Below are 11,569 nucleotides of genomic sequence, written 5' to 3' on the forward strand. Positions count from 1 at the left end.
CAGGTAGATGGCCCTGCTCAGTATGTAGAAAAGGAGTAGGTAGTAACTCTATAAGATGTACCCGGTGCAAGCTATGGACACATAAGAGGTGCAGCAACATCAAAGGCAGGTTAACTAGCAAGTTAGTTTTTGTTTGTGGCAGATGTTCAGGTGCAATAAAGACTGCAAACAAACAGGAAACAACTTCTATCTCATTCCAGGGTGAAAAACTAGAGGTAGTCGATAGCTTCCACTATCTGGGCGACCAAGTTAGTAGTGGGGGTGGGTGCGCTGAAAGTGTAGCTGCTAGAATAAGAATAGCCTGGGCAAAGTTTAGAGAGCTCTTACCCCTGCTGGCGACAAAGGGACTCTCACTCAGAGTAAAAGGCAGACTGTATGACGCATGCGTACGAACAACCATGCTACATGGCAGTGAAACATGGGCTGTAACTGCTGAGGACATACGTAAGCTCGCAAGGAATGAAGCCAGTATGCTCCGTTGGATGTGTAATGTCAATGTGAATACCCATCAGAGTGTAAGTATCTTGAGAGAAAAGCTGAACATTAGAAGCATCAGTTGTGGCGTGCAAGAGAGACGATTGCGCTGGTATGGACATGTGGTGAGAATGGAGGAGGATAGCTGCGTGAAAAAGTGCCACACCCTAACAGTTGAGGGAACCCTTGGAAGAGGTAGGCCCAGGAAGACCTGGGCTGAGGTGGTGAGGCAAGACCTTCGTACATTGGGCCTCACCGAGGCGATGACTACTGACCGAGACCTTTGGAAATGTGCTGTGCGTGAGAAGACCCGGCAAGCCAAGTAAGATCGTTGCCAGTGCCCCTGGACTGGTTCTTGTGCGGGTGGCACATGAGATGCACCATTTTGAGCGTGGCCGTTGCCAGTACCGCCTGACTGGCTCCTGTAGGATTTTCGAGCGAGATCGTTGCCAGTGCCCCTGGACTGGCTTGTGCGGGTGGCACATAAAAGACACCATTTCGAGCGTGGCCGTTTTCGTGCGGGTGACACGTAAAAGCACCCACTACACTCTCTGAGTGGTTGGCGTTAGGAAGGGCATCCAGCTGTAGAAACTCTGCCAAATCAGACTGGAGCCTGGTGTTGCCATCCGGTTTCACCAGTCCTCAGTCAAATCGTCCAACCCATGCTAGCATGGAAAGCGGACGTTAAACGCTGATGATGATGATGATGATATATATGCAAATATATTGTGTGTTTGTATATATATATATATATATATATATATACATGCAAACACATATATATACATATATGTATGTATCTAAGGATGGATGTACACACACACACACACACACACACACATACACATCTTATCTTTTCAGAGCACAAATTCCTGTTTTGATAAACCCCACCACCACCACCACCACCATCACCACCGCCACCGCCACCACCACAAAATAGGAAAATAAATATATAAAATTGTGTTTTATTGCTGTCAATAATGATAATTGAAAGCAAAATTTTGCCAGCAGAACACGAGTCCTGTGGGATTACTGCTGTCAGCTTTGCAGTATGGAAGGACATAAACACTATAATTCAAACTGCAAACATTTTATACTTCCATAGATTTAAATGCAGGCATGACTGTGTGGTAAGAAGCGTGCCTCCCGACTGTATGCTTCTGGATTCAGTTCCACTGCATGTCACACCAAAGCCTTGCGACAGGTTTCGGTTGATAGAAATTGAAAGAAGTGCATCGCATATATCTTTAATCTTATATCTTTAATCTCTTATCTATTATAATAAATGCGAAATACTGTCTGTCTGTCCGGCTGTCCGGCTGTCTGGCCAGACCCCTGTATCTCAGTCTACATTTGCTCTACAGAGACATATTATACCTTTTTGGAATCAGAATGATCCCGGGATTGGAAATATGCTCTTCATTTGGTTCTTGAACATCCAGCATTGGGATCAGGCCTGGATGAGAATTTCTTATATGCTAACAGTTAAAAATTCAAATGTTAAAGGAACTCCAAAAATTTGTGAACTTACAAGTTTTTTTTTATTTAAACTGAATTTAAAGTACAGTGACCCCTCGACTATCAAGGGAATTATGTTCCAAAGCCCTCTGCGACAGGTGAAAATCCCCGAAGTAGAAGCAGCACTGTACTGTATATTTTTAAAATTATTTTTATAATTTGTATATATTTATTTTATTATAGATGCAAAACAACACCATGGACGAATTGGTGTAAGCTTAAATAATGAACCGTGATAGGTGAACCGCAATATGGCGTGGGATTACTGTAATACCAAAAGGTAATTCTTTTCCAATTTTCAAATGGCTTCCGTCCTCCCTGTTAGCTAACTTTTTCTCAACTTCAACTTTAATCCTTGTAATTAATCCATAATTGTCCTAGATTTTTTTTATCAGGCATTGTACCTTGAAGACTACAAACCACTGTGTTAATGTCTTTGTATTATAAGATAGTAGGTTGTCATCTGAGCGAAATTTGGCTGCTGCTTCTAGCAGGTCAACAGACCACGTAAAGTGGCCCTTGCTTAGGGTGGCATGATGGTTTGGTGGTACAGTGATTTGTTAATATTGGTTTGGCCAAGGTGTACAATCAACAGTACCTGTTACAATGCTTTGCTGGACAACAAACTGAAGCCAGCAATTTGCACCAAATGCCAAAACCTCCATCTCCCTTTTCTCTTGGACTTTCCTCTGTCTCCTGTTTCTGAAGAAGAGCTTTGCTCGAAATGTAAAACCACCTTTCTTTCCTTCCCTAAGCGTCTGCTAATACTTTACATGTACCACGTCCTCATGTTGTTGTTCTTTTGTGTTTGTTCTTCATTATTTTGGATTTCCTATTTTATATATATATATATATGTATGTATGTATATATATTTATCAATATATCTATATCTATCTATCTATCTATCTATCTATCTATCTATCTATCTATATATATATATATATATATGACGGGCTTCTTTCAGTTTCTGTCTACCAAATCCACTCACAAGCCTTTGGTTGGCAGGTTGGCATGAGGCTACAGTAGAAGACACTTGCCCAAGGTGCCATGCAGTGGGACTGAACCTGGAACCATATGGTTAGGAAGCATGCCTCTTATATATATATATATATATATATATATATATATATATATGATGGGCATTTTTCAGTTTCTGCCTACCAAATCTTACAAGGCTTTGGTCAGCCCAAGGCTTTCGTAGAGGACACTTGCCCAAGGTGCCAAGCAGTGGGAATGAACCTGGAACTATGAGGTTGGGAAGCAAGCTTCTTACTACACAGCCACACCTGCTCTTATGATGGTATGCCATATTTTAATTGTATGGTAGATAAACTAGGTGATGGCGTGGTGAATTAAAAACATGGTTGTGCAATAAGTGTAGCGATTTCACGGTAGAACAGTTTCAGCGGTATGGCGGTATGATGGTATCACAACACCGAGGTGGGTGCTGCATTGGTTAATTGTTAATCTGGCTCAAAGATCAACAATGGTCAACAGAGCCAGTTACAACGCCACACCCTGCTTGGCACCCTGCCCCTGCCCACCCCCCTGTCTCCACCGTCCAGCCACCCACTTGAGAATATCACATGGAATGGTTTCCCACGCTGCATTGCGTATCCTCTCACCTCCTCCTTCCTCCCCCCCCTCTACCTTCATCCTCCCTCCTTCTTCTTTTGGTATCCACTTCTTACAACATCCTGGTAATATGGGGAGATCTTTTTACATAACTCACACACACACACACACACACACACACACACAAATACACGTGTGCATGTGTGTGTGTATGTACATATTTCTAGATACATATACACACATATGTACACACCTACATACACATATGTGTGTGTGTGTATATATACATATATATATGTACATACACACACACATGTATATGTAGACGTGCGTGTGCATATATATATATAAATATATATACATATATACACACATATATATACAGATATATATACATGTATTCTTATATATATATATATATATATATATATATATATATATAAACATATATACCCAACATATTATACACATGATGCATATACACACTTAACCTATATATACTCACATTAAGTATCTGTCTCATATATACATATACATACATACATACATATATATATATATATATATATATATATATTATACACCCACACACATACACATGTATGTATACATACCTACATACCTATTGCCGTATTTATTCCATTACAATGCAGTCTTGTGTGTATATATACATACATTATATACACACACACACACACACACACACACACACACACACACACACACATATATATATATATATATATATATATATATATATATATATATATATATATATGTTCCCTGATTCTTTGTACTTTTCTGCCACCACCACCACCACCACCACCACCACCACAAAAAAATAAAAACAAAGACAAGAATCAGGAACTCATTTTATCCCCTTAAAGAACAGGACCTCCTCTGCGAAACACACTGATTGTTATTTACATTTGCTGAAACAAAACCAACCTAATACCATAGTAAATTGTCTAAAAAAACACAAAAGTCACAAATGCACTTATGTCTTAAGCAGCCACAACCAAGATGTGTCTGTCTTACGATGGAACGCCAGGAATCTCTTCCCCAATTAACTTTGGTAAAACCTTAATTTCGTGTTCTGTCTCTGCAGTTAAATGGCCTTCGTTCTCTGTTAAGCTGTGGCAGTTTCCAAAATGCAACCTGATTGATGGTATGGTGGTGAGATGGTTTGGTTTTATAACATGTTGCTGTGATGGTTTGATGGTATGGCAGTTTGACGGTGTGGGTCTTTGGTGGTATGAAGTTATGATGGTTTGCTGGCATGGTAAGGTAATGGTTTCGGTGTATGAGGGCTTAGTGGCATAAAGGTATGATGGTATGGTGATTTGATGTGTGAAGGCTTTTGGTTCAATGGTATTGTGATTTGAGGTGTGAGGATATTTGGTTTGATGGTATGGTGATGAAATTTGAGATGTTAAGTGTTCTTCTCTTTCTTTCTCTCTCTGTCTCTATCTTTCTCTTTCTTTCTCTTTCTTTCTCTTTCTTTCTCTCCTTTTCTTTGTCCTTTCTTGTTCTTTTCCTCTTTCTTTCATTGTCACAATCTACCTATCTATCTATCTATCTATCTATCTATCTATCTATCTATCTATCTATCTATCTATATGTCTGTATGCCTGTCTGTCTTTCGACCTGACTGCCTGTCTGTCTTTCGACCTGACTGCCTGTCTGTCCGTCTGCCTGTCTGTCTACCTTTCTATCTATCTATCTATCTATCTATCTATCTATCTATCTATCTATCTATCTATCTATCTATCTGTCTGTCTATCTATCTATCTATCTATCTTTATGTCAGTCTGTCTGTCTGTTTGTCTTTCTATTAATTTATCTTTCATCACTTTCTCTCTCTGTCTGTCTTTCTCTCTCTCTATCTTTCTATATGCATATATATATATATATATATAATATATATATGTCTGGTTTTTGTCTGTCTGTCTGTCTGTTTCTCTCTCTCTCTTCCTGAGATTAGCTAATCTCTCATATCCTGGTTTCAACTTTCAAAGTGTCGCATATCCTGAAGATAAGCCATCATACAAACCACCACAAGCAATACACAAACAAACAAACAAACAAACAAACAAACAAACAAACACGCACACACGGACAAGAAACACAAACACACACACACACACACACATACACACACGAACAAACACACACAAACAACAGGACAAATAAAAACCACGTAAGTAAAACAGGAAGAGTTGATTTAAATATCAAGATGTCTTTTTTTGAAATATATAGAACAGGGTATTTCCTTAACAAAACTTAACATACATGTGGCATATGTGTCTGATTATATACACATATACATCCGTGGAAGAGGTAGGACCCATGGAAGAGGTAGGCCCAGGAAGACCTGGGCTGAGGTGGTGAGGCAAGACCTTCGTACATTGGGCCTCACCGAGGCGATGACTACTGACCGAGACCTTTGGAAATGTGCTGTGCGTGAGAAGACCCGGCAAGCCAAGTAAGATCGTTGCCAGTGCCCCTGGACTGACTCTTGTGCGGGTGGCACATAAGATGCACCATTTTGAGCGTGGCCATTGCCAGTACCGCCTGACTGGCCTTCGTAGGATTTTCGAGCGAGATCGTTGCCAGTGCCCCTGGACTGGCTTGTGCGGGTGGTACATAAAAAACACCATTTCGAGCGTGGCCGTTGCCAGTATCGCCTGACTGGCCTTCGTGCAGGTGACACGTAAAAGCACCTACTACACACTCTGAGTGGTTGGCGTTAGGAAGGGCATCCAGCTGTAGAAACTCTGCCAAATTTAGATTGGAGCCTGGTGTTGCCATCCGGTTTCACCAGTCCTCAGTCAAATCGTCCAACCCATGCTAGCATGGAAAGCGGACGTTAAACGATGATGATGATGATGATGATGATGATATATACACACACATATATACAAACATATATATATAAATATATATATATATATATATATATATATATATATATATATATATATATATATAGTAGACTTACTTGCAAAAAAGGACGTGTGCGTTCAACAATGTAATAATACAAAGAATATATATACATGTATACACACATATATGTACATACTTACATCTACATGTGTATATACATGCATATCAGGGTACAGGACGTTAGAACAATAAACTACAGACAACGGAACGAACATATAGGAAAACGGAAAGCCACATGGAATATCCCTTCATCAGCTGTCTCTATTCTATCTAGACGTTTCGAAGATAAGACAGAACGTACTCTAGAATAGTCTCTTCCTGAGTAGTGGATCAACCCACTACACAGAGGATTCCAAGGTGGCAAACACAAACCAAGACAGGAAGAAATGGACAGTGAAAACAACATTCAAAAGCCGTACGGCCAAACGCAAATCTGAGGTAGAACGCTAGTAGTTCGTCTTGCCTTCACAGCGGCTGGAGTGAAAAGAAAGTTGACCACAGGTCACACGAGAGCAGAGAGGATGGTGGAGGGAGGAAGTGGAACAAGGAGGAAGGGACAGAAGGGTATAGCAGTGAAGTAGAGGCCAGGACAGAGGTATAGATAGAAAGATGGAGGAAGACAGATAAATAGAGAGAAAGATAGATAGATAGATAGACAGATAGATAGAAAGATAGTCACGTCAGAATAATAGTAGACTTACTTGCAAAAAAGGACGTGTGCGTTCAACAATGTAATAATACAAAGAATATATATACATGTATACACACATATATGTACATACTTACATCTACATGTGTATATACATGCATATCAGGGTACAGGACGTTAGAACAATAAACTACAGACAACGGAACGAACATATAGGAAAACGGAAAGCCACCTGGAATATCCCTTCATCAGCTGTCTCTATTCTATCTAGACGTTTCGAAGATAAGACAGAACGTACTCTAGAATAGTCTCTTCCTGAGTAGTGGATCAACCCACTACACAGAGGATTCCAAGGTGGCAAACACAAACCAAGACAGGAAGAAATGGACAGTGAAAACAACATTCAAAAGCCGTACGGCCAAACGCAAATCTGAGGTAGAACGCTAGTAGTTCGTCTTGCCTTCACAGCGGCTGGAGTGAAAAGAAAGTTGACCACAGGTCACACGAGAGCAGAGAGGATGGTGGAGGGAGGAAGTGGAACAAGGAGGAAGGGACAGAAGGGTATAGCAGTGAAGTAGAGGCCAGGACAGAGGTATAGATAGAAAGATGGAGGAAGACAGATAAATAGAGAGAAAGATAGATAGATAGATAGACAGATAGATAGAAAGATAGTCACGTCAGAATAATAGTAGACTTACTTGCAAAAAAGGACGTGTGCGTTCAACAATGTAATAATACAAAGAATATATATACATGTATACACACATATATGTACATACTTACATCTACATGTGTATATACATGCATATCAGGGTACAGGACGTTAGAACAATAAACTACAGACAACGGAACGAACATATAGGAACACACATGTATGTATGTATAGTTTTGGCTGTGTGGTAGGAAGCTTCCTTCTCAACCACATGGTTCAGGGTTCAGTCCTACTAGTTGGCACCTAGGGCAAGTGTCTTCTCCTATAGCCTTGGGTTGATCAAAGCCTTGTCAGTGGATCGGGTAGATAAGACAACACAGCTGATTTCATGATTTCGTTCACTAAGCTGCGCTACTTTATGGTGTGTATCTTAACATTTACTGTACATACTTTAATATGATTTTTATATGATTTTATTCTTATTCATTGTACAGTAACATGATTCTATGTGCCTTTTAATGGTTTTTTATTGATCTCACGATTCCAGTATTTGTGGTGGACCGATTGTAAAGTTGAGTAAAATGACTCAACTTGTTTATCTTAATTCTAATGAAAGAAAATCGAAGGACAAAAGAAGAACCAAATAAAATTTGGTATTACAAAACATGTAGATATCTTCTCTCCACCAAAACAGATGTGGTGGAGAAAAGACATAACATTGGTGAGAGAGTGAATGAGAGAGACTTTGACAAACAACTGATCGATCGACTAGCCAAGTGATCAAGCAACACAATCAATTAGTTAATTGGTTAAATCGTTAAACAATTAACAAATAATAATGAAGTGAAATTTAACCAGTGTGTGTGTGCTTATTAGTTGTGCAATGACCCATCCAAGATTAAACAGAAATTGTTTCAACTCAACAGTCAACATCAAAAATCTAGCAAACCAAATAGAAAAATGACACAAGCTACATTACATATAATTAACGTACCGTGTTGTAATAACATAATTAATCTAATAATAATTAATCTGTGTTAAGTATCATTAATGTACCATATCGTAATAATACTTTGTCAAAAGAAAACTAATTATGTTTAATAGTTATCTTTTTGGTGTTTTGTTGTTTGACACTTTTTCATTCATGGGGCTCCAGTGACAGAAAAAAAAATGAGTAAATAAATAAAGAAAAAAATATTTAACAAAAACAAAAAAAAAAAAGAATACAAGGAAATTCCTATCAGGACTGATTATCCAACTTAACCGGAAATATCTAATTATATGTGCCGGTGTGTGTGGGGTGGGGGTGGGGTGGGGTGTTTTGGAGGGTGTGCATGAGTGTGTGTGTGTGTGTGTGTGTGTGGATGTGCGTGAGTGAGTGTGTGTGTGTGTGTTTACATATGTACATATATATATATATATATATATATATATATATATATATATATATATATATATATATATATATATGTATGTATATGTATATATATATATATATATATATATAAAGGCGGTGCTCCAGCATGGCCGCAGTTAAAAAGACTGAAACAAGTAAAAGAGTATATATATATATATATATATATATGTATGTATATATATATATATATATATATATATATATATATATATATATGTATGTATATATATATATATATATATATATATATATATATATATATATATATATATATATATATGTATGTATATATATATATATATATATATATATATATATATATATATATATATGTATGTATATATATATATATATATATATATATATATATATATATATATATAAGTATATATATATATATATATATATGCTCGTACACATATGTATAAGTATATATATGTGTATATATATATGTGAGCGTGTGCGTGTGACCATATATATTCTTTTATTCTTTTACTGGTTTCAGTCGTTTGAGTGCAGCCATGCTGGAGCACCACCTTTAGTCGAACAAATCAACCATAGGACTTATTCTTTGTAAGCCTAGTACTTATTCTATCAGTCTCTTTTGCCATACCACTAAGTTACGGGGACGTAAACACACCAACACCGGTTGTCAAGCAATGTTGGGGGGACAAGCACAGACACACAAATACTTACATATATATATATCAATATATATATATATATATATATATATATACATATATATGCATATATATATATATATATATATATATATGATGGGCTTCTTTCAGTTTCTGTCTACCAAATCCACTCATAAAGCTTCTGTCGGCTCAAGGCTATAGCAAAAAAAGAAACACTTGCCCAAGGTGCCACACAGTGGGATTGAACCTGGAACCATGTAGTTGGGAAGAAAGCATCTTAACACACAGCCACTCCTGTGCCTATTCTTACCAGGCAGCCACTCCTGCACCTATATACATATATATATATATATACATATATATACACACATATACATGTACATATATACATATACATACATACATATATATATATATATATATATATATATATATATATATGTATATATGTATATATATGTATATCTGTATCTGTTAATAATCAGCAAAAATTTATTAAAATTAATAAAAGCTTATATGTACTCATGTTTAGAGTTCTATTTTCCTGTTTGCATCACTAAATGTATATATTTACACATACATACATGCCTATACATACACACACACACACACACACACACACACGTATTTATATAGCAAACGGAAACTGCATCATTACCCAAAATTGTCACAGCAATAAAAATTTTCTGACGTGAACTCTCAATCGTAAAATATCTTTGCTGACTAAATGTAGCGGTCCTATGGAGGACGGTGCTACTGTTGTTTTTAGCCCCAGGAAGATATCGCCTCTAGCCGGCCAACGACACAGTTTGTGTCTGATTAGTATTTGCGAGGGAGGTCATCGCTCCCATCTCTAGCCTTACATGATACACACAGAGCCGAGTTTCTGGGTGGTTACCCATCTTCGGTGTGTGTTAGTCACAAGTTTTGAATTCTCAAGTTTTGAAATCATAACTTAATTAGTTCTCTTGTAATAAGGTAACTATGGAAGGCAGTGAGCTGGCAGAATCGTGAGCGTGCCAGGCGAAATGCTTCGTGGTATTTCGTCTGCCGTTACGTTCTGAGTTCAAATTCCACCAAGGTCGACTTTTCCTTTCATCCTTTCGGGGTTGATAAATTAAGTACCAGTTATGCACTAGGGTCGATGTAATCGACTTAATCCCTTTGTCTGTCCTCGTTTGTCCCCTCTGTGTGTAGCCCCTTGTGGGCAATAAAGAAATACGAAACGTTAGCACGCTGAGTGAAACGCTTAACGGTATTTCGTCTCTCTTTACGTTTTGAGTTCAAATTCCGCTGAGGTCGACTTTGCCTTTCATCCTTTTGGGATTGATGAATGAAGTACCAGTGGAACACTGGGGTCAATGTAATTGACTCGTCCCCTCCCCCGCAAAATTTCAGGCCTTGTGCCTTTAGTAGAAAGGACTGTTAAGTCGGTGTCTGGAACATAAATTAACATGAAATTTTGTTGTCAGAAGGTTTTAATTTAGATGACTTTAAAAGAGGAAGGATACATTATAAAACCAGAGGTGGTCTCAGGAGGGTTGGCATGAAAAGGGTGAAGACACAAACATGCTGGAAACATCTGGAAGCTAAATCATATGACTAGGATATATTTCTGTTCAAATATACTGCTTTTTTTGTTATAATTAATTTTGAAAGATAATGAAGAATTTAGTAAAATAACTCTGCCATA

The sequence above is a fragment of the Octopus bimaculoides genome, chromosome 30 (assembly GCF_046866305.1).
Source record: "Octopus bimaculoides isolate indiv1 chromosome 30, ASM4686630v1, whole genome shotgun sequence".
Lineage (NCBI taxonomy): Eukaryota > Metazoa > Mollusca > Cephalopoda > Octopoda > Octopodidae > Octopus > Octopus bimaculoides.